We start from the raw sequence: 23,215 nt of genomic DNA, 5'->3' as shown, positions 1-23,215 counted from the left end.
ATTACATACCAAGCGATTTATTCACTTTGACTACTTACGATTTTTATCTGATAGACAGTGGCCATTAGTTACCTGCTGGAAGAGTTAAATGGAACTGGCATGAGGAAATTTTTTTTAATTTTTAAGTGCCGCAAAACAAGTTAGAATGAAAGAATTTGCAAGAACTCAGATTTCATGTGTACATGAAAGAAAGCACATCGCTGCCTTGCCCGAGAACTGTTGTTGCACTCTGAATTTAAGCAAACTTTTACCTCTTAATTCTTACTGTTTTGAAATAGCAAAATAAACCATTACTACAAACATATGTTAATATGTAGTTTTTCTTAAACAGAACCACTCTGACAATAGCACAGATTCCACTTTCCGGTGTACTTATGAAACTTAATTTTCTGTAAAATTTATCACTGTGCCTACTTTTACTTTATCAAACAAACTTGAAATGGTGTGCCATCATGGAACAGTCTTGGCATGAAATGACCCGAGATACCTATGAAATAAAATAGTCAAGAAACACTATCTTTTGTAGAAATATATTAAAAATTTATGTATAAATGTACTAAAATACAAAGTGCAACACTTGTGCAATTAATTATTAATCACAACACGGTACTTGTGTCTGAACCATCCAACCTGGGCTTTTCAGGTGACTAGAAACATCACAATAATAAAAAAAATGTTGAGGGCTGCAAGTGCACAACACTTGAACTGTCCACAGACTTGAGCTCTTCTGGACACTTCAGGTCCCTTGCGAGAAGTGAGGCCAGATTGTTCTTAATGTAGGCCATGTTTGTCCCAGGAAACTTGTGACAGGTAAAGCCTGTAAAAAAAGGAAAAACAGCATGAGGTTTAAGATAGATGTTCCACATGCAAAAGTGCGACATACAGTACGCCCTGTTATAATGAAACTGTTCATTTGTTTTGTTTATTCAAAGTTGTCACGAGTTCAATTCTAGAGAATGACCAGCTTTCAAAGTGGAGTGGCGCCGGAGGACTCCACTTAGTAGAATATGCAGAAGGCAAACAGGAAAAGCCCACTGTGGCAGAATAACTTCATGAATATCCTTGGTGTGAAAAGTGAACGTTGCTTGCTTAGGAACAAAATGGTGGGAAAAAGACTTCATACTGTTGGTGAAAAAACTTAAAGGTAGACTACTGGCAACTAAAATTAGTTCTCTCAACAATCATAATAAAATGTGCAGTACTTTATTGCACTTTTCCTTGCAGGAGTTGCTCCAAATACAGTTATGCGGCCAGAATTGAGTATGGTATATCTGAATTTGTATTAAGAGCTCATATGCTACTGGAGTGCACTTCTCGCATTATGATGGCCATTCTTATGCCTCTCTATTTAAAAGAAAATACTGCTTATAGCGAGGATTTACTGCAGTTGCACGCCAACCTGGTTACACTAACACAAATAAATGCGAAGAAATACGAAGAAATGCTCAGTCTTACAAGAGGAATATGCAAGTGGACTGGCTCTGCTAATCCTTTGAGGGTCAGTGCCATGCATCTAGAGTGGTGGAAACAAATCGTGTGGTCACGACCATAAATATGAGGCAGCGAAAGAACATAAAAATAAGCATACCGTTTAAGAATGAAGTGTCCCCAAGCATCATCATTACAGATTCTGTAAACTTCTGCGACTTCTACAAAAATCCTGATTGTGCTGTTGCCCTTTGGCTTCTTCCAAAACTGATCTTTCTCTTTACTCTAGGGTGCCCATCACTGCAGTAGTTTGGGAGTATTCACCTAGTTTAATGTTTTGTGAGTGTCATTACATTTTAAAAATGTGATTATGCTAGTTTGCCCTGCATGCTACAATAAACATGGTGTAAAACAGCGGACACTAAGAAACCTTTGTCACTTTGTGACCTAAAAAATTATTTACCCATTTTTTTCTCGAAAGATCACTCTGCAGAACATTCCAGAATAAAAATATAAGCTTAAATTGGGGGAGGTATTTCCAGAAAATATGTGATCCTCCAAGGGTTAAACATGAACACCTACAAAGCTCATTCAATCTTTGCTAAACCTAAACCCATAGTACTCGAGCACTGGCTTATAATAACGCTGAAAACAGGCAAGTGCGTCCTTGAAATAAGCAGGAGACATTTCCAGCAATTTCAGAGTGGGAGCTGTGGACATGCCTCATGTTCTGTAAGAAGCTTTATATAGTAGCTGCCAAGGGCCTATGAGTACTGATCATTTTATGGGAACGTGAGTAAAAGTCAAATAAATATCTTTGTTTTTTCCACATCCTAGAATACAATGTGATAAATTGGATCTTAATAGGTTGAGTGCCTAGTATGACTGGACATTGCTAAACATAGCAATGTTGACAACGAAGTTGGCAACTGTTCCAATTGTTGCTTTCATCGAAACAACCAAACAATTATGCCCCGTAACTTAAGCTCCCTCTGCTGAAAGGCTACTGTCTCCCACCACATGGACCTCCTTCAAGACAGGAGCAACTTTAATTCAATGTGGTCTGTTGAAATAGGTGAAACCACTATGTTTTGCATTACAGAATCTGGAAGGCCATTTTGATTGCTGAAATTTGGTGAAGTGCTGTCCCTCGAGTTGAGCAGCAACTGCACTTGAGCATAGCTTGTCCACAATTCCTATATTATAACAGCACTTTCAGGCTACTTAAGCACACCCGCTATACCACCAGATTGGTAGCATGCTTCACAGATTGGTACTACAGATCGGTAGTTGCTTCATTGCAACTATTCATTGCAATGACAGTCAAGTAGAGCAACTAATGCGCAAATACACCTAACTTTGTCAGTTGAAGCCACCAATCACTTCTGGCAGTTAAGGCTGCTTTTATAATTTAGCACTTTAGTATGGAGGCGTTAGAGACTTGAGATCAAATGAACATTCATTCCAAATAGTAGGCTATTGTAGCACGTAGTTGCAGACACAGGCTACTTGAAAGTCATTTGTTGTGCTAATAGCAAGCTGGTAATTCTAAGTACAGAATGTGAATGCAAAAATGCAATGGGAAAAAGGATGTACGGTACTTGCCTATAACAGCGTTGACCCTGATAAGGCCAAGAGCCTCTTTTTGCCTATTGGTGGTGTTGTTTCCGAGAAGTGAGTGGCCCATGAGGTTCTTCTCTGTAAACACATGGTGAATCAAGGCCCTTGCAAACTTGCCTGGTTCACCAGGGCAAGCTGTGCCAGGATCATCTGAATGAGCACTTCTCCAACCTATATTAGTGAGGTAGTATAAGGATTTTAAGCACATTTACACAACAGCCACACTCCAAATAAATCACAGAAATACTGCCTGCTCCAGACCTAAAATGTGAACTAATGTCACTAATAAAAACAACTAAAACTAATGTCATAGCTTGTTATGCTGTTAGGATGCCATGTGCTTCAGAAAAACAAGGATTCACCCAGTACAAAATAAAATAGTAAGTAAACCAAAGCATCGAAAACTTTAATGCAAGTAGCTATTTTTAGGATACTTCACATACTTTCGGGTGTCTGTCTCTAACTATTTTCCAGCCAATTTGTGTCACTTGGGGGTCAATGGCCTAATGGGTAGGGCTGCTATGTTGAGGGAAGTGGGTTAATAACCATCTGATGGACCTGCTTGGATCTCTGGGTATGTGACTCAGAGTATGTGCCACTCTTCAATGAACCTCTTTCACGCCATCTTGGGCCACTGCTGCTTGCTTTGGCAAGCAGCAGTAGCAGCTCAAACAGGAAGATAAGTGTCGACGTTAATGCGATTACCACTACACATCAGATTCGCTTGCTGTGTCCCAGAGCTACTCAGCTGAATGTGTACATAAGACACAAAGGCAGAGTGTGCCAACTGCCCACCCCTCATCAAATGAATGAATCGACTCGCAAATCAAAGGCTATGCAAAATCGCAAAGGAGACACTTAAAGCTACCATTTTTACTAAATCTTAAGAGAATACCTCCCGGCAATACATTGTCCTGGCAATAGTGCATTTGATCATGGTGACGCTAGACGATGAATGGCCAAAGAATTCACCTTTCCCATTCCGGCTGTGGCGTCTCCAGGCTCATTTTGATTCTGAAAACAGATGTCAGTATTAAAATGTGACGCCACGATAACTCAAAAGCAGCAATCAAAACATTTACATGGACGATTAGGCCGACATAAATGGATGGATATAAATGACTGATTGAAAACATTAAAGCATGGCTGCTCTTGCCACTGGCAGTGTGAGGTAGGCAAATAATTTATTTTTAATTTCTCTCCTAAATTTTCAAATTATTTTTGCTTATCTACTGAACTGTTGCGGCCACATCTTAAAGGTAGCTCGTTCATATAAAACCGGTGTTGCATTTTTTTACTCCCCATCTAACTGCTGCTACTGCAGTTTGCTTACTCTCCAAGTATTCCACAGAACTGCTCCACCAACAAACCATTGTTCCAAGCTTATGTCACAGCGTCATTTAGTTCACAAGGATGTGAACACCCCTTTCACTCTCTCTCCTCTTTAGTGTGTGAATTCAAAACAAAAATAACTTATTGACCTAGCTGTCTACTTCTATAGTCATAAAAAGCCTTGCTAATTTTTGACATTTGTCGATAACGCCTACATGCCACTGGAAGCACAGTGGGACGACACGGCAAATATGCCCAAGCATCTCGTTCCTTTACTGATTTTCGAACTTAGTTAAATCAATCGGTTACTGAAGGGCCAAAGGCTGAAACTTCACACGATGACATTATTTTGAATGTTTCATCCCACTAAAGCAGAACATAGAATCCCACAGAATCTGCCTTTTCCGTGAATATAGAGCGCCTACGCGAAGGCGTTAGCGCGAAGTACTCGATGGCGTCGAAGGGAGATAATGGTTAAAAAAAAAAGTTCACCGCGCGCGTACCGGCGGAAAACAAACCACACATAACCTGATGATTTCACAGCATTCGCTGGCATCAGCCCTTTTTTATCTCACCTATCACATAGAATCACATATACGCCCTTGCAATTCTTTATTATTATCGCGCCACAGCGCGTGTCTACTGCACGGCGTGTCAGCGGACTCTGGGCAATCGATCCTGAAGCGAACAGCGCAGCAGAATACATTCGAACGGCAAAACGCCTCGTGCATATTTTCGCCGATCCCGACACGCCATGTAGTAGATGCAAGTCAATGGACGGCGTTGCGCGAACGAAATATACTTGATTACAGTACAGTTCGGGTTATTTCACGTCGCAATGTTTCCACCAAAACGGCAAAACACGAGCGCTCATTAATAAGGCTAATTTCAATCGGTGCTGGAACACCGTACCAAAAATCGTGGCGCGCACAACATGCCCTGTTTTAGCTGGCTCCACATAGCTGCCCACCAAAACGGCAGAGCACGAGCGCTCATTATAAGGCTAATTTCAATCGGTGCTGGAACACCGTACCAAAAATCGTGGCGCGCACAACATGCCCTGTTTTAGCTGGCTCCACATAGCTGCCCACCAAAACGGCAGAGCACGAGCGCTCATTATAAGGCTAATTTCAATCGGTGCTGGAACACCGTCCCAAAAATCGTGGCGCGCACAACATGCCCTGTTTTAGCTGGCTCCACATAGCTGCTTTACGTCGCCGCAAGCGCGCTGTGAAGTTAAATCAGGACAAAACTTCATGCTCAATATCACAAATCTAGGATAGTACTAGTAATGAAAACGAGCACAGAGGCGCGTGGAAGACACGCACGGGCTCTGTACGCACTTTTGCTGAAAGCGTCGCAATGAACGAGCAAGTGGAATTCGAAACACTCACTCACCTTCGATGTGGCTGAGTCGGAGGCAATCATGGTGATCTTCGAGGCAACGTGTAGCCCATAAAGAGCGAGCAACAAGTTGGAATATACCAAAGATGTCACAGCGAGGCAAAGGGGACAGAAAACGCAGCAAACTCATCACGATTCACGCAACTCGCACACATACGCCACACGCACAAACTTCCGGAATGCGCCAAAGAGTCAAGAGCGCAAGCGCGCATTCACACAGAAACGCGCGTACAAATCCACGCCTTCATAGACATCAATTGCAATATTTATTAACAAATCTTGTAATATATTGATATTTATTAACAATTTCTGCGGTTTGCAAAAGTATGAAAGTTTTCTGCTTAGGTTCCTTGAGGAACTATTTTCTTTATCGCGGTAACGTAGTGCGCCGGCTGGTCACGTACAGAGCGCGCGGGAAATAGTGCAAAATTCAAACGTCGCAAATGTCGCACCCTGTGTGCGCGCACAGTTTTCATCGTTTGTATTAAAAAGAAATATTTATTTTAACACGTGAAGCAACCGGCGCGAAATAAACTACGGACCAGCAACGTACACAATTGTTGCTGTTCGTGATTGTTAGTTTCACATCATGACAAACGGTAGACAGCATGCCGTCCCATTGATTAAACATTTGTACCTGTGCTTCTGCGCTACGATTTGCCACCGGCAAAGTATAACAGCGTAGATTGTGCGTGGTGGCCAAGCAGTTTCCCAGCACACTGGCCAGCACCCCGTCGCTACGTGTTACAGAATAGACCTAGGCTTTCATGTAAAATAGGACACCATGTCGCAGAGATCACCCAAACTTGTTTCATTCTACTGTGCGCTAAGGGCTAACAACTAAACGAAACGCACTCTTTAAAAAACATATTTATTCATTATGCTTGCATACTACTTTTCCCACCATCTTCCCCATATTTAACATGGAGGCAATTTTTTCTGACACAGACAGGGCACTGGCCACTTACAATAGAAGCCGATGGGAATCCAGGAGGTGCCCAATCATCGGTCATTGGTCACTGCTTGTTGGGACGTTTGTCCTGTGCTCCAATTATGTGTCTATATATATATACAGGGCGGTCATTTTTAAGTCTTACGGAATTTTTAGAGATCGCCTGGGGCAGGTAGCATAACTCTTATCATTAAGCTGGGTTAATCGATGAGGCGGACATTAGTAGCACGAGCAATGAAAACATAGACTCAACTAATTAACAAGAAATAACTAATTAACTTCTTATTTTATTACTTTACGACACATATTGCGATTTACGAATTTGAGCCGGTGAGCTTTTCAGGTGTATCCACTTGGAATGAATTTCCAGAATGCCACCAGTTTGGAGATATGCGCCATCAAACTCGCCGTAAAAGTGCACTGTTGTGCCACTTACGTTGTTACCAAAATGCTGTTTTATACATTGAAGCACAAAAGTAACTAAAACGCCCATGTATTTCGTCCCACACTTTGGGCAATAATATCTTGAAACTGGTGTTATCCTGGAAATTCATTTTAGGTGGATGCGTCTTGCAATCTCACCGGCTACAATTCATATATTGCAATATGTGTCGTAAAATAATTAACCAAGAAGTTCATTAGTCAATTTTTGTTAATTATTAGAATATTAGTTTCAATTTCTTGTGTTACTAATGTCCATTTCTTCGAATAACCAAGCTAAGCGATAAGAATTATGCTACCTGCTACAAGCGATTTTTAAAAATGTTCATAAAGCCGATAATTTTGAACACCCAGTATATACAGGGTGTCCCAACTTTCTTGCACCGACACTTAAATATATGCAAAGCCACGTAGCTGGACAGAACCAAGGTAATGTTGTTTGCCGTCGCTTACAGATACTCAATTTTTTGCATTAGATAAATAATTAGATAATCATTATAATTAATAATTAATCAATTAATAATAAATAATTAGCTTCTCAGATATTATATTTAGATGAAAAGTGTCAATCAGAAAATTATAGAGCAACCGGGAAAACTGCCGATACAGCTTTCTGTTGCCCAATACGTGGTACAGAAAAGTGTTTTTCCGAGCGTGAAAGAAGGCCGCAGATACTCGCATAGTGCCTCGAGCGGCTAGTTGTGCGGCAATTTTGCGTGTATTCGCAGGCTTCTTTCACGCTCGGAAAAAAAAAAAGAAAAAAAATCACTTTTATGTTGCACGTATTGAGCAATAGAAAGCTGTATCGGGAGTTTTTAGTGGCAGGAGCGTCGAGTGCGATTTGTTCTTTGGACAGTACTTCCGGTTCACCTCCTGAGATGATCAGGAGGCGAAAATAAATCGAAAAAAAAAATAGTACAGTACAAAATTCACGAATTTCATTATAGATATCATACCAGAGCATACGTTTAGCTATAAGTTGAGTTATTGAAGTGTCTGGAATAATTATAATTAAATAGCTGAGACGACCGGGGACGCAATCCAAGTAAATCAGAAAAATAGAAAAAAAAATGATTCAGTTCAGAATTCATGACTTTCATTATAGATAAGATATCAAAGCATAAGTTTTGTTGCAAGCTGACTTGCTGAAGTGTCTGGGATAATTATAACTAATTAGCTGAGAGGAGATTAAAAATAAATCACGAAAAAAATAAAAAAGTAGTACAGTGCAAAATCCATCGGTTTCTTTAGAGACATGATATCAAAGCATAAGCTTAGTTCAGATTGAGTTACTGAAGTGTCTGGAATAATTATAATTGATCAGAAATCACTTATTACTGCTTACCAAAGCACAGAACACCAACGCCGGAATGCGAGTGCCAAAAAGAAACACCTAAGTCAAAGTTTAAGGTTGCCTACTCTTTTAAGCATGAAATGCTTTTAGCTCCCGTTGTCGGCGATCTTCAAGTGACCTTGAGCCAAAAGCCAAAGCTCTTATCCGGGCACTCAAAACGAGTACATGCCGACAAGTTGAAAATGAAATTTAGTCACCCGTAGGCACGAGTACAACTGTGGTATGGTCCTAGAGTGCAATATAACGTACCGTACATGCACTAGATTGTACTTCATATAAACAAAACATATGAGCAAACAAAATATTAAATGGTGTCTGCTTGACGCTGGCTTTGCCACACATCAAAAACCACTATGACAAGTTGCGAGAACAAAACGAGATCATCCGAGCAACCAGTCAAACTTGAAAAAATGCGGTCTCTGGCACCAACCCTTTACTACACATGCTAGTTACTCTCCAAACAAATTACAAAAAAAGATATTGCTTGCGAGTTCTTCCCAATGTTTCTTGACAATGTAACTCAAGCTGTAACTTCTATTACGCGGAAGTTTTATTTGTCATTTCCAATAGCGACGTTCCAAAGGCAGATAGATTCAGGGGCAGATAAAGTGGGCCGATCCTGGAGGCAGTGCAGAAAGGGTCCAAGATCAATGGCACCCCTTTCATGTGGGCCGATCCTGGAGGTAGTGCAGAAAGGGTCCAAGCTCAATGGCACATATCCCCTGTGGGCACGGGGACCTGTAACGCTTCCTTGAACTGCCCTTGTCATACGTGGGACCAAAAGAGACAAAATCAACAGCCCTTCCTCTATCGAGAAAATGAAGTAGAAAAATGACTATTGATATGTTGTTGGCATATTGTTGAGGAATTGTTGACACAATATCCTTTCAATAATGCCTCAATAGTTATTGAACGTACACAACAATACCTCAACAATAAAGTTGTTGAGCGCTTCACAACAGTAAAGTCATTTACTAATTGTTGTTGACATATTGTTGAATAATGTTGAGTATTATTGAGAATTGTTGAGCAATATTGACATTGAATATATATCTGAAAGCAAAGCTTGTAGCCGTAAGCATCTTACGTAAGCAAAGGCATATCTTACGTAAGCAATGCTTGTCGTCCGATTCTAGTAAGCGAAGCTTGTCGTCCGATTCTAGCATGCTGATTCTAGCGTGACGGCTTCCGAAGCCCAGGCGAAACGTCAGCGAAGAGCCGCCGACCCTGAATTTAGGGCAAACGAAGCGGAACGACTGCGGCAGCGTCCTCTTGCCACAAGCTTCCCCAGTTACGACTCGAGAGATAGGCCTTTGGTTCAAGTTATGTGACACTCTATATATTTAGTGGTGATTAAGTCAACAATAAAACAATATATATGTGTAAAACACATACACGTCTCCGTGTGTGTGTTTCAGATATATATTCAATGTCAATATTGCTGAACAATTCTCAATAGTACTCAACATTATTCAACATTATGTCAACAACAATTAGTCAATGACTTTACTGTTGTGAAGTGCTCAACAACTTTATTATTGAGGTATTGTTGTGTACGTTCAATAACTATGGATGCATTATTGAAAGGACATTGTGTCAACAATTCCTCAACAATATGCCAACAACATTTCAATAGTCATTTTTGTAAGGTAACTCATACAATTTCAGTCTTGAGTGTCATCGCACCACCAATAGAATGGCGTCTCTCGGATGAGCCATGCGACAAGCGGATTCAGTTAAACACGTTAGGGAGATATATCTGTTTTGTGCGTTTAAGTCGCACAGATACAATTCAATGAAAAAAAAGCCATGTGTAATTACGAAGATAGCAGAAGCGTCGCTGTGGTCGCAAGGCTCCTGAAGTGAGGAAGACAAAGAAGGGTCGGTGCTGCTGGTTTCCTCCCACTGCCGCCCGATACATGGCCAATCCCCCGTAGTAGGTTGTGCTATTTCGGAGCGCGCCGCATTATCCCTTACACAAGCGAGGCGCTTCCCGACAGATGGCGACTCCGTAACTCCTCGCCCCCAATACGCAAATATGGCGTGGTAGCAGACATACGTATTATATTCACCTTGCGCAAGCACCTGCGTTCCCATACCTCGCACCCTTGGCTCTGCTAAACGCTGCCGCTTATGACGGCAAGTTTATTTTTTTTAACAGCGAAGCTGTTCTAGCTAACCGTAAAAAGTGGCGCCTGCTGTCGCAAAACCTCGCCGAGCTATAACGTCCCTGCGTGGCCTAGCAACCACCTCGCGGAGCGGCGTGTGCCTCGCTTCCTCTTTGTGCCGTGCACATGTTGCCTCGACATAGGACGTTAAGGATTAAGTGGTTCGTATGGAAAGAGAAAGGTTGCCGCTATCTTCTGCAGCCCTTGAGGGAGCACGGCTGAGCGCGAGACGTTAAGGAGAGGGAATGAGAGCATGCACGTGGGCGGGCAATGCTCGGGAAAGGGAAAGAGAAACTGAGAGCGAGGTAGAGAGATAAAGAAATTGTAGCAGCACCAACCACTGCCGGACTCGACTCCACCCACCACGCGGAGGAGAGTCGAGTCCGGCCGTGCGCAGAGCTGTTGCCTACTCCGCCCACGTTGCCTAGCCGCGCATGCGCCGAAGCAGTAGCAATGACGTCCCGTCGCGTTGCCTAGTAACCGCCGGCGTAGGTGCGCGCTCGCTTCGCCCGACACAGACCAACACCACCCAGATAGCACAAGGCCTGTTCACTCCGATCCATGACGTCATGCTACCTGGCCTAAAATTTCCATTGCCATGCCTGGGGTGACGTAAGCAGTGACATCGAAATCACCGCTGCTTATTCAGGAGCGTCCGCATTAGATTCTATGGCAGTTGGGCCAGGTAGCATGACGTCATGGACCAGAGTGAACGGACCTTGTGCTATCTAGGTGGTGCTGCATAGACACGGCTCCTGCCTGCCTCCCTACCTGCGCTTGCGGCATGCCAGGAACGCTGTCGCTCGTAGGCGCAGACGCGTCCAGCGCTAGTCACGCGAAATGTCGCGAAAGGGAAGTTACGTCCGAAAGGGATCGCTTGAGAATACCTTCCCGAGATGCGTAGTTAAGTTAAACCAAGTTAAGACCTAGCAGCAACCAAGTTAATGTCTACCAGTAGCAGCCAGTAAGACTTCAGGATTGACACTTTCGCTGTGCCTTAGCTTTGCACGACCGAGTCCAAACTTGCCCGCTTATTTTTTATTTTTATTATTTTTTTAGAGCGAAACGCTGCCCGGTTCGGAGCCTCGAATCTGTTGTATGACCAGCCGGTGCGGACACGCAGCCGGGCGCCCGCGTCGGTGACACATCGCACGCAGCAACAAATGTTTCGGCGCTGTAACAATAGGCCGCGTTTACTTGAATGCTGGGGCTTCGGCTGATTTGCATTACACTTTTTCGCAGCATGCAGTTCCTTGACGTTTGCATAGCCCACAACAGGCGCAAACGTCGTTCTGAATATATATGCTCACCCACGGCGCGTCGTCTGCTCGGCGTTTAGTTGATGTTTGCTCGTCACCGTCATCGCTTACCGTTCAATAGGGAAGTAGACAAATAATCCAGTGACCAATTAGGCTTTTAAAGCATTCCGCAAGGTCAACACATCACCAGCGCTAAGGCTGTGGTGCCATCTGCTAGGTGAAAATCAAAACTCTTTTATACCTCGACATCGTCTGTATATGCCTAATAGCGTCAAAACAAAGAGCTGGTCTCAGTAACAACGACAAAACATACCTAATGTCCGGCGCTCACCATGAGGTGAGACTAAGCGTTGGCTGATTTCATTTTTTATTTCTATCCGTCGGAGTTGAGTGGAAGCATGGAGGAAGGAAACCCCAGGAGCGGCCCTGGCCAGCATGGACGTAGTGGAGAAGGTGTGGCGGAAGTCACGTGCTGTTTTTCGCCAAGGACCACTAGGACGGGTGCCCCAAATGTCAACGTTGCCATGGCAACCGCGCTTCTGAAAGGGACACTAAAGGGAAACCGGAAGTTGAGCTTTAATGGTAGATTATCCTGTCACAATCACAGTCATACCATTCTTACGGCGAACAGAAGAACAGATGAGAGAATAAGCGAGAAAATAGCGAGAAACTGAAAGATATTTGCTGACGCCCCTTCGAATTTCCCGCACTACACGTTGCGTGACGTCGGAGATTACAAACGCAGGCCGGTCGCGATTGGTCGAGAGCGATTTATCGCTGTTAATAAAACGCAAAATGAAATACACCTGAAACGTACATAAACAGCATTTGCCAACTTTTTAAACCGTTTCAAGCGAAGAAGTGCAACTTTAGCGCAAAATTAAATAAGAAAAAAATGGCATGGCGATACATCCGGTCGTGATAGTTTCGTAGTTTCGTTTTTGGTCAATGCACCGTCGCGCGCGCCTGTTCCGCTCTACAGTGTTTGGTGGCGTGTTGTGTGGCTCGAAAAACGTTGACTTCGCGGGAAACAGCCAGAAAATGCCTCGTGTGTGTAGTGTTGAGGGCTGTATAAATGGCCCAAGGCGCTTGCTCAGGGGCAGCGGCAGTGTTGACTCGATTGTGTCCTTTCATGTGGTGTCGCGCGGTGAGCCCCAGCTCCCAGGCGTTCGCAATGGCTCAGTGCTCTGCCGATGATAAAACGGCAAAAGAGCCAGAGAAACCGATAATGTGCTGTCTGCATTTCTCGCCGTCGGATTATGTGTATAATCCTGCCCTCGGAAAGTATCTTGGCGTGCCCCAGAGGCCAGCCCTTTCTCGAGCAGATGTTCCCTCAATGCGGCCTTCATTAAACCTCCTGCCGGTGCAGCAGCAAACTGGCGGCTCGGTGAGTGCTGAATGTCATTAAATAAAGCCACGAAATAACGATACTGAGTACGTGCGCAACTTTCTACGCTTGTTCTGTCGGGAACATCGTCGCCTGGCGGACCGGACACACGCCTTCCGTCGACGAAAACGAAGCTCTGCTTTCCGCCGGCGTGGCCGGCGGCTCACCGCCATCGCACGCGCAAACACCTACCGCTCGAGCACGGAGGATCATTTCGCGCTCCGTTTCACTGAATATCGCTGAAATGCAGTCCTGCTTCGCTGGCGAGCTCTTCGTTGCAAGGTTCAGCGGCAGCAACGGTATCCATCGTGGCGAACGCAAACGCAGCGGCCATGCAGCCATCATGCAGCCAGCGCCTCGGCGTACCTCGGCCGTTTACGCAAGCGGTGACGTATCATGGAGCATTCTGATTCGCTGAGAGCAATGAAATCTGCGACGACACTGCTTCAGCGTCAAATCTGGAGTGATAGAAATTGAGCAAGAGATGTTTGGTTTTTGTTTATGAATTTCTCCGCTAACAATTCATATTTTTGCACCCAACAAAAACTGCATGCATTCCTAAAAGTCCCTCTTTTATTCCAGCTGAACTTCCTGTTTCTCTTTAGTGTCCCTTGAAGCTTTCGCTAGTGCTCTTAGTCTCTGAAAAGTGAGATAAGATTTTTCCGCCGGTGCATTTCCCGCAGCACCTTTTGTTCGCGAGAAAAGCTGACTTTGGAGTGTGGTGTGTAAGCTTGAAAGTTGTGTTTTGGGTCTGTGAGTGTGAGTGTCAGCCAGCAACAGATACACTCAAGCAATCACGGCGCAGGTCTTCGTTGTCTTCTTCAACGTGCCACGAAAAAACACAGGAGCACGTCTGCTTCACCAAAACTGCTACAGAAGCTTTGTAGGCTTTGTTTTGACGCGCGTCAGGAGCACACACTTCCGGCGGCTCGTAACGATGCAAGTTCAAAGTTCGCGCCCATCTGCTCCGGTGAGCTGCAGAACCCCTGATTGGAGGCGCAAATAGAGGTGGCACACCAACATGGCTGCACTTCCGGCTTCAAAAAAGTGACGTCAGGGCCTCTCCTGTTTTGTTTCCTTCCTCCATGAGTGCAAGTAACCAGCGTGAATTTGGATCGAAGCGGGCGCATGCGGAGATGCATGCGAGACGCCATGGCTAGTGGTATAAAATACAACTGCACAAATAATCACCTCTCAAAGCATACTAAACGCATTCTTAGATAGCAACCGGGCTACGTATTTAATAAATTTTCTTTCGCTGAAATTACACCGCAAAGAAGCTTACGGAGTAAAGCAAATACGCATATTTACCAAACACAACAATTAACCTCAGCCTGGAGGAGCGATATATCCGCGTAATAGCCGCGCTGTAGCTACAGTACGTTGCAATGGCATCTAGCGGAGACGCTGCACGCGGAGACGCCGATAGTGGCGCCACGACCTGGGCTTCGGAGAAGACGCTGATCACGTGATCACGTTGTGACCCTCGCCACCCTCCGCGTTTTTGTGACAACCGTCACTTCTGCCAAGCTATAGAGCCGTTAAGGGAGCCCTTCTTGCCTCTTTGTTGTATACACGAAAGGAGAGACATGCCCAAAGACAGGTGAGCATGCTCCTTCCTCTGTAAAGATAACTAATTGATGAGTGAGTATCGCACAAGTAACCGAAAGCAGTGAACGATGGTCTTTTTATCTCAAAGTTGCGCTCTATTCCAGTGCGCTCTGAAAGGTACCGGCTCCGTACGCATACAGCGAGTCGCTGGTTGAAGTAATAGTTGTTGAAGTTGCTGTCTGTTCGAGCTAGGGTTATGAACGTTTTAAAGAAGTCTCGCAGTTTACTTTAGCTGCTGGCGCCGAGAAGCAGTAGTGCCGGATCAACGAGCCATTCGCTTCGAAAAACACAAACGTTAATCAGTTCGTGGCCGTAGTCGCCTTGCATTCGTCCAGTGGCGAATTACTTAGGTTGGTTAGGAGGAATTATCTGTTGCTTTGCGCCTAAAATCATAGGATGCGTTCGCCGATTCGGAGCGAGGCTGCCCGGTTTTCGCTGGCGGATTCCAAGCGAATCGCTTCGAGTGCAAGGAGACATGCGGTTTTGTGACCGGAAAGACAAAACCTCTCGCGCTCTCTGGCGTTCTGCAGCGCAGCGCTGCGCCAAATCGAGCAGCGTAATTCGCCAATAGCTTTAAACCTGCCGAAGTGAAATTAGATTTTCATTACTAAGAACTGTTTCTCGTCGGCGATCAGCCTATACCCGTATGATGTGCTCTCTATCATGACTGGCTGAAGTTCGTTGTTACGAATGACTCGAGCTTGACAACTGCCTAAATTTGTGAACAAGGAGGCCTCGTTCGCATGGTAGGAGTGTTGCAGAACTGTGGCTGTTTGGCGTCGATAGCTCTTGTATGTGCAATCAGACGACTCTCTCGAAATGCAAGGAGAAATAAATTATCGCAGGTCTACACTGCTTGCAGTAGCTACAAATCGTACAGACGGTTCAACTCGTCGCTGGCTTGCGACTATATCATGCATCTTGAAAGGCGCCACGAAGGCTGAGCTGCACTTATTCTTTGGCTTCCTTAATCAGAGCTCTTTGCGGGATGTGTTACTCAGCGTGCATGCACGGTGCTCGTAAATGCGGCTGCATAATTACGGGCTTTGTCTTGCAGCAAAGCGCCGCCGTCGCCATCACACGAGGAGCTACGCGTCCGCGCCTTAGAAGGGGAACACTTGAAGTTGTTGCAGGTGAGAAGTTTTTCCTTATACACGAGATATGATCGCAGGCGCGCACTGGGGCTACAGTTCGTGCGGAAGTCGGCTGTGCAGAATAGGGGAAGGTGCTCAAACTGCGGTCCCTATGTCAGTGTCGTCCCGTGTTTCTTCTCTATCCGATCCGCCGACTTCTCCGAAGTGAACGAAGGTCCACGCTGTGGACTAGCGGACGGCATTTGTGGAGAATGAGTGGCTGCTAGGCACCGGCAGTCGGACGCTCCCTTTTCTCAAGTACTCGGCCTTGCCCTTATTCTTTCTCGGCACCTCGGGATTAAAGCAGCATGCGCATATGCCGCATTCTAGTATTCAGGCCCTCGGTTGTTCCTGGCACATAAAATATTGATTGATTGATTGATTGATTGATTCGTTCATTGCTTGAAATTATTATTATTTGTGCACCAGTATTCAGGCCCCCGGGTGTCCCTGGGCACATAAAATAAATATTGATTGATTGATTGATTGATATTCTTGCGTTTCAGCAACTCATCATGACTGCGTTACGGTGGACTCGTCAAAAGAGGGAAATGCTCCAGGCGCTTGTCGAATCCCTGGAAAATCTGGAATAGTCGCATATAGTGTGACTCCTCTCACTTTTTTTTTTTTCAAATGTAATAAACCTCCTTCTCCTGAAATGAATGCCCTCTTTCTTTCTTGACTATCGCGCGCTGGATTTTCGGCACTAAAAAGTGTGTTTTACAAGCGCCGTAAACAACCACCGATAACAGCGTTTTTCGACATCACACCGGCAGAATAGAGGCCTTGTATGTTTGCGTTTTATTACTGCGCTTCTGCTTTTCACGCAGTAGTAATAAAAAGAAATAAGAGCACGAGAAAAAAGAACACCAGTTGAGGAAGTCAAGCGTGAAGTGAGCCGAAGAGCGTAAACGAGGTGGAGAAGTCGCCCAAGATGACACGGAAGATAAAGATATCAAAGTCGACAACAAGCCGCATTATACAGAGTCTTGATGAACTGTCGTAGAGATAGACACGTTGCTGTGTAGTCGGAGAGGTACAGGAAAAGGTCCAAGATCGTGATGAGGACAGAGGGAAGAGGCGAAGAATATAACTAGGAAATTCCATGCAGTGAAGCGAATCCTTGGGCTCTTCTCAGCCAGTCGGCAAACTAGAGCCGATTGTGCGTTCTTGATGATGGGCTTACCCATCGTGTTTTGCTAATCCTCCCGACAAGCTTCCATTCGGTCGCTCGGAGGGAGATTACAGACGGACAATGCATAAAGCCTTTCTACCGCTTATCTGTTGAGGTTGGCTGACGAGACCCGTAGCATTCACTGCATTGCACGTACTTGATGAGAGGGACTATCTTATGCCGTATAGAGTCCAGATCCTTAGATTTGAATAAATCAAGTAGGACCTGGATGGTCCGAAAATTGTATACTTACAGTCATAGGCGCCGACTACGGGGGGGCTCTGGGGCTCGAGCCCCCCCCCCCCCCCCCCCCCCCCCCGCGCGCCCCTAAAATGGCATTACCGGAGTTCTGTTACCCACATAATTTGAGGATTCTCTTGCGTTGCCTCCACATTTTCACTTTTTTAGTGGCTAAAAGGTTACGGCACTATTGTTGGCACGGACGTGCACGGCTTTTAATTGATACTTTCGCTTTATTTCGGCAAATCCTGACAATGGGAGGACAAGCCCATTAGAAGCACCAGCGGTGGCTACCTCATCCGTGTTTCCTCAGTTTAACATTTTTTTTTTAATTTCCACTCAGAACACCACGCACAGACACAATATATTTAAATATATACAAAGGACAAAGTTTATTATATTTTTTTAAACAGAAGGAAGTAGCCAACTAAATGGATAGCCTATACCTAGAGAATGAATATGTTGATGTATGTTCACCTCACTGCAAACTATTTTGCATGCTTTTTTGACCCTGAAAAAAAAAGCAAAAAAAACTGCAGACTTCAGTGACCCCTTCGGCAGAGTCTTCTATCAACGGCGTGTGAAAATCACGTGAGTGCACGACATGTGTCTCAATATTGATTCTCTTTCCAGTAGGCAATGCTAACTACTGGCGACAAAATAAAATAAAAAAAAGCTTTTTTAATTATTTACAACATTTACGCATGAGGGATGGAAACATCGCCTCTTGCATCAAGAGGCCATAATTACGGGGTGTTTCAGCAAACACTTTCAAGAAATTTTTAAAGGTTGCCTGTGACAGATAGCACAATTCTAGTTGATGAGCGGGTCTACTCGAAGAGGTGGACATTACTTGCACAAAAAATCGAAATGCATAATCAACTATTTTAAAAAAATCACCAATTAGGTTTTTAACATATTAACTTATGGCCCGTGTTGCAATTTACAAGTTCTAGCCGTGGAATTCGCAAGGCGGATGCACTAGGAACTAATTCTCAGGATGGCACCAGTTTCGAAATATCAATAATTCCCGAACATTGCGGAGAAATGCATTGGCGTTCCAGTTACTTTTGCGCTTACCCGCCGTGGTTGTTTAGTGGCTATCTATGGTGTTGGACCGCTGAGCATGAGGTCGCGGGATCAAATCACGGCCACGGTGGCTGAATTTCGATGGGGCGAAATGCTAGAACACCCGTATACTTAGATTTAGGTGCACGTTAAAGAACCCCAGGTGGTCTCAATTATTCCATAGTCCTCCACTACGGCGTGCCTCATAATCAGATCGTGGTTTTGGCACGTAAAATCCCATAATTTGTTCTTTTCATACTTTTGTGCTTTGATGCATAAAACGACGTTTTGTTGAGAAAGTGACTGGCACGCCAATGTATTTCTCCGCAAAGTTAGAGAATTAATATCTCGACACTGGTGTCCATCGGGCGCGCGACGCAGCAGAGAGGCTGGGCCTTTCTGTACCGACGTGGGAGCGGCCCGCTACGTGCTGAAAGTTTTATCATACATACCATACTGGTGTCAGCCTGAGATTTTGTTCAAAGTGGATCCGCACTCCACGGCTAGAATTTGTAAATTGCATCATTGGCCATAAGGTAATTAGCTAAAAACGTAATAATTTTGTTAATTAGTCGATTATGCATTTCATTTTTTTGTGCAAGTAATGCCCGCCTCTTCGAGTAGACGAGCTCATGAACTAGAATTGTACTATCTGCCTCAGGCCACCTTTAAAAAATTTGGAAACTATTTGCTGAAACACCTTGTATATAGAATTCACTCAGTAACCGAAATGATGCCAAGCCGGATTCACTCAAAATCAGAATAAACAGAAGTATAGAGATCATGCGCAGGAGCGCTTATACTCGGACTCAAAGTACTAAAAAAATAAAAGAGTGTAGTTTGGCCGGGAAGGCGAAGCAGTATTAGTGATAGGGAAGTAGAAGACAATTACACGAAGGAAGATTCTTACCGTGTGAAACCGTGTAAGGATCGCACCCGTGTAAGGGCCGTACCATGCATAACTTGACGGCCAATATAAAAAAAAAGCATCCATCCGAGAAGCAATCGCGTTCCGTGCGCTGATTCTGATCGGGCTCAACAGCGAATTGTCGCGCGCAGCATACTTCCGCGCGTCGCTACTGGATGTCGGGAGGAGGCGATCGTTGAGGTTTACGGCAGATTTCATACACGTAGTTGGAAAAAGGAGGTCAAATGGCCCGGTCCCACGAAAGACTCGTAAAAATCGCGACAGAAAAGTGTGGCCCTTACATGAGTCTATACGTTAGTTATAGTGGCCATATGAATTGTAGTAAACATTCACCTAAAATTAAAATAGTAAGCATAGCGAACATAGTGGACATAGTAAGCACGGACCATGTAAACCTGTAAATACCTCACTGGATGGCCTCGAGCACTCGCTTTCACAACGCAAGCATTGTGAAGAACGCCGGCAGCGGAGGCGAACGGTTCGTGCAGCCGCGCGATTCACCGCAACTCTGAAAATTACATTCATCATCATTATCTGCCTATTTTAATGTGCACTATATACTGGCGGCCTCTGTGAGTGATCTGCGATGACCTCTGTTTCTTAACTCTGCAACACTAGGGGTGCAGAAAGACAGCCCGGCAAGGAAGGCAGCGCGCATGAAGTTAGCAGCCATCCCTGGTCGCCCTTTATCATTGCACCCACCATTGATTACCAACAATTAAATATGGCACGCGGGCCCCATAAGCGTCAGCCATAAGCGTCAGTCATTCACAGTTACGGCAGGGCTAGAGGAGAAGACGCGTTCTCTCCTTCCAATTCGCGTTTTATTACGTGACCTACAACTAACCCGAATACTGAGCGCGTGGGAAATAATGCCCATCAAGCCACCATCCTTTTTGGCTCACTGTTACGTGCTTTTTCCCGCACCCACAGGGTATCGGTCGCTCATGCATATGGCTTTTGGATTTAATGCGGAACATCACGGCGACGACAACTGCGACAATTTGCCTGAGGTGTCGATATAATCGCTTTCGCCATAAAGTGAGAAATAGAAAATTGTTAGCAGAGGGTATATATATATATATATATATATATATATATATATATATATATATATATATAGGGTGTTTCAGCGACCACTTTCAAAATTTATTTAAGGTTGCATGTGGTAGATCGCCCCATTCTAGCTAATGAGCTGGTCTACTCGAAGAGGCGGACATTATTTGCACAAAAAATTGGAATGCATAATCGACTAATTTAAAAATTACTAATTAGTTTTTAACTAACTACCTGATGGCCCATATTGCAATTTACAAATTGTAGCCGTGGAGTTCGCAAGACGGATCCACTCGGAATTAATTCTCCGGATGACACCAGTTTCTAGATATTAATTCCCGAACATTGCGGAGAAATGCATTGGCGTTCCAGTTAATTTTGTGCTTCATTGCAAAAAGCGACGTTTTGTTAAGAACCTAACCGGAACGCCAATGCATTTCTCCGCAAAGTTAGGGAATTAATATCTCGAAACTGGTGTCATCCGGAGAATTCGTTCCGAGTGGATCCGTCTTGCGAACTCCACGGCTACAATTTGTAAATTGCCATATGGGTCATCAGGTAATTAGTTAAAAACTTAATTAGTGAATTTATGTTAATTAATTATGCATTTCAATTTCTTGTGCAAGTAATGTCCGCCTCTTTGAGTAGACCAGCTCATGTACTAGAGTTGTGCTATCTGCCAGAGGCAACCTTTAAGAATTTTAGAAAGTGTTCGCTGAAACACCCTGTATATATATATATATATATATATATATATATATATATATATATATATATTGTATTGAATAGAAGCACAGACAATCGGCCTTCCGCCAGAACGCCTGGTTTACTTCTGCTTCTTCTTCGCTCGCGGTCCGAGCGCTCAAGCCCTAGTGCGCCTCTTTGTCTTCACACTATATATCAATCAATATCAATCAATATTTATTTGGCGGCAAAATCAAATACAGGGTGGGTGTAAGTACATATTCGGAGGTCCCGAAGTAACAACTGTCGGGGGGACCTCCTAACAAGACATGAAAAGGGGGTTAGTAGGATCGTGGCAAACAGTGAGTCATGTCATATATATACAATTTCTATATCATCGGAAATGAACGGTAAGAGGAAAGAAATCTTAAAAACATCATAAGTATAATCACAAAGTAAAAAAGAAAGAAAAAAGTTGCATAAATCATTAAAGATAACTCGCAGAAATTCAAACGAGGATAAATGGCACGTAAAACTAACAACGAGAAGTATCAATTTATAGGCAAAATTCAGTGACTCGGTAATTTGAGCAGTACATTGCATAATGGTAAATCAGAACAACTTCAAGTTAGTTCTAGGTTCGTTAAATTATACTATGTGTTAGATAAAGTGTTCATGAAATGATCCTTCGTTCTACGCTTGAATGATAATAATGTAGATGACTTCATATCAGATGGTATTGAATTCCAAACAGAAATGCCTAAAAACGCGACGGTAAATTTCCCATAATTGGTTCTTGCTTTTGGAAGAAGAAGATTGTGTTGTGCTGAAAATCTTGTGTTGTTATAATTTATTAGGCTAGAGCGAGTAAAACCTGGAATGTTAAGCCCGGTATTTATAAGACGAAACATAAGCAGTGACAGCTTATGATTAAATAACATGCGTAAAGGTAAAACATTTAGGGAACGGAATATGGGAGCAGAGGGAGATGTATGCGATTGGAATGCAATTAGTCGTAGTGCCTGCTTTTGCAAAACTTCTAGCTGATGAAGATGTATGGCATATGTATTACCCCAAGATGACAGGCAGTATGAGAGATGACTGTGTATGTATGCGTAATATAAAGACATGAGAATGGTTTGCTGAAAAAAAGAGCGCGTTTTGATGATGATGTGAATACCAAATGAGATTTTTTGAATAAGTGATTGAATATGGAACTTTAGGTTCTCATCTAGAACTACACCAAGAAATTTAGTAGACGCGGATCTTCAAAGTACATTATTATTTAGAGACACTACAATAGAGTCAATGTGCAAAGTTCTTGTGGAATGGAATACCATAAGTGTTGTCTTAGATTGGTTAATGGATAGCTTGTTTCTTACACACCATGAATGAACATTCGCTAGGTCAGCGTTAAGTTTATCCTGCAATGCGAGTACATTTTTATCAGATGCGAAAATAGTGGTGTCATTGGCATAAAGAAGGCAGTGTGCATGTGTTAATATTTCTGGCAAGTCATTAATGAATATGAGAAATAAAAGTGGCCCAAGTATTGATCCCTGAGGCACGCCTGTATTTACAATTTTTGATGAGGAGAAGACACCATTAACTTCTACTATATATGGTCGGTCTATTAGGTAGTTGCGAATTAATTGTAAAGGCGTCCCAGAAATGCCATACGATTCAAGTTTACTTAAAAGAATACGATGGTTAATTGTATCAAACGGCTTAGTGAAATCAATAAAGAGAGCACCCACTAAGAGGCCTTGATCGATGGCTAACTTAACCCTCTCAGCAAAAGTAATAAGTGTTAGTTCAGTTGAAAAATTCTCACGAAAACCAAATTGATCCGGAGTTAAAAGATTAAATTTAGATAAGTATTTAGTTAAGCGATTGTGTATTAGTTTTTCGATCACTTTATTGAAGAAAGACAAAATGCAGATAGGGTGATAATTACTCATGCACTGATGGTCACC

At 43.6% G+C, this 23,215-nt stretch overlaps 1 protein-coding gene and 2 long non-coding RNA genes across 3 annotated transcripts in view; 1 reads left to right on the top strand and 2 right to left on the bottom strand.

Annotated features, from left to right (window-relative positions):
- LOC119436344 (lysosomal alpha-mannosidase) overlaps nt 1–23,215 on the bottom strand; it is a 615,486-nt gene that overhangs the window by 557,012 nt on the left and 35,259 nt on the right. The gene's annotated exons all lie outside the window — the stretch shown is intronic.
- LOC125940676 (uncharacterized) lies at nt 3,037–5,913 on the bottom strand. The gene is made up of 3 exons (XR_007463871.1): nt 5,779–5,913; nt 4,021–4,062; nt 3,037–3,219 (listed from the first exon to the last, which is right to left on the bottom strand). It is a non-coding gene; the product is annotated as an uncharacterized LOC125940676 (long non-coding RNA).
- Nucleotides 14,877–16,731, top strand: LOC119450696 (uncharacterized). The gene is made up of 3 exons (XR_005191458.2): nt 14,877–14,948; nt 16,014–16,089; nt 16,596–16,731. It is a non-coding gene; the product is annotated as an uncharacterized LOC119450696 (long non-coding RNA).

Source organism: Dermacentor silvarum, chromosome 1 (genome assembly GCF_013339745.2).
Source record: "Dermacentor silvarum isolate Dsil-2018 chromosome 1, BIME_Dsil_1.4, whole genome shotgun sequence".
NCBI classification, from domain to species: Eukaryota; Metazoa; Arthropoda; class Arachnida; order Ixodida; family Ixodidae; genus Dermacentor; species Dermacentor silvarum.
Note: the sequence above shows the minus strand (reverse complement) of the source record. Positions and strands in the feature narration are given on the sequence as shown.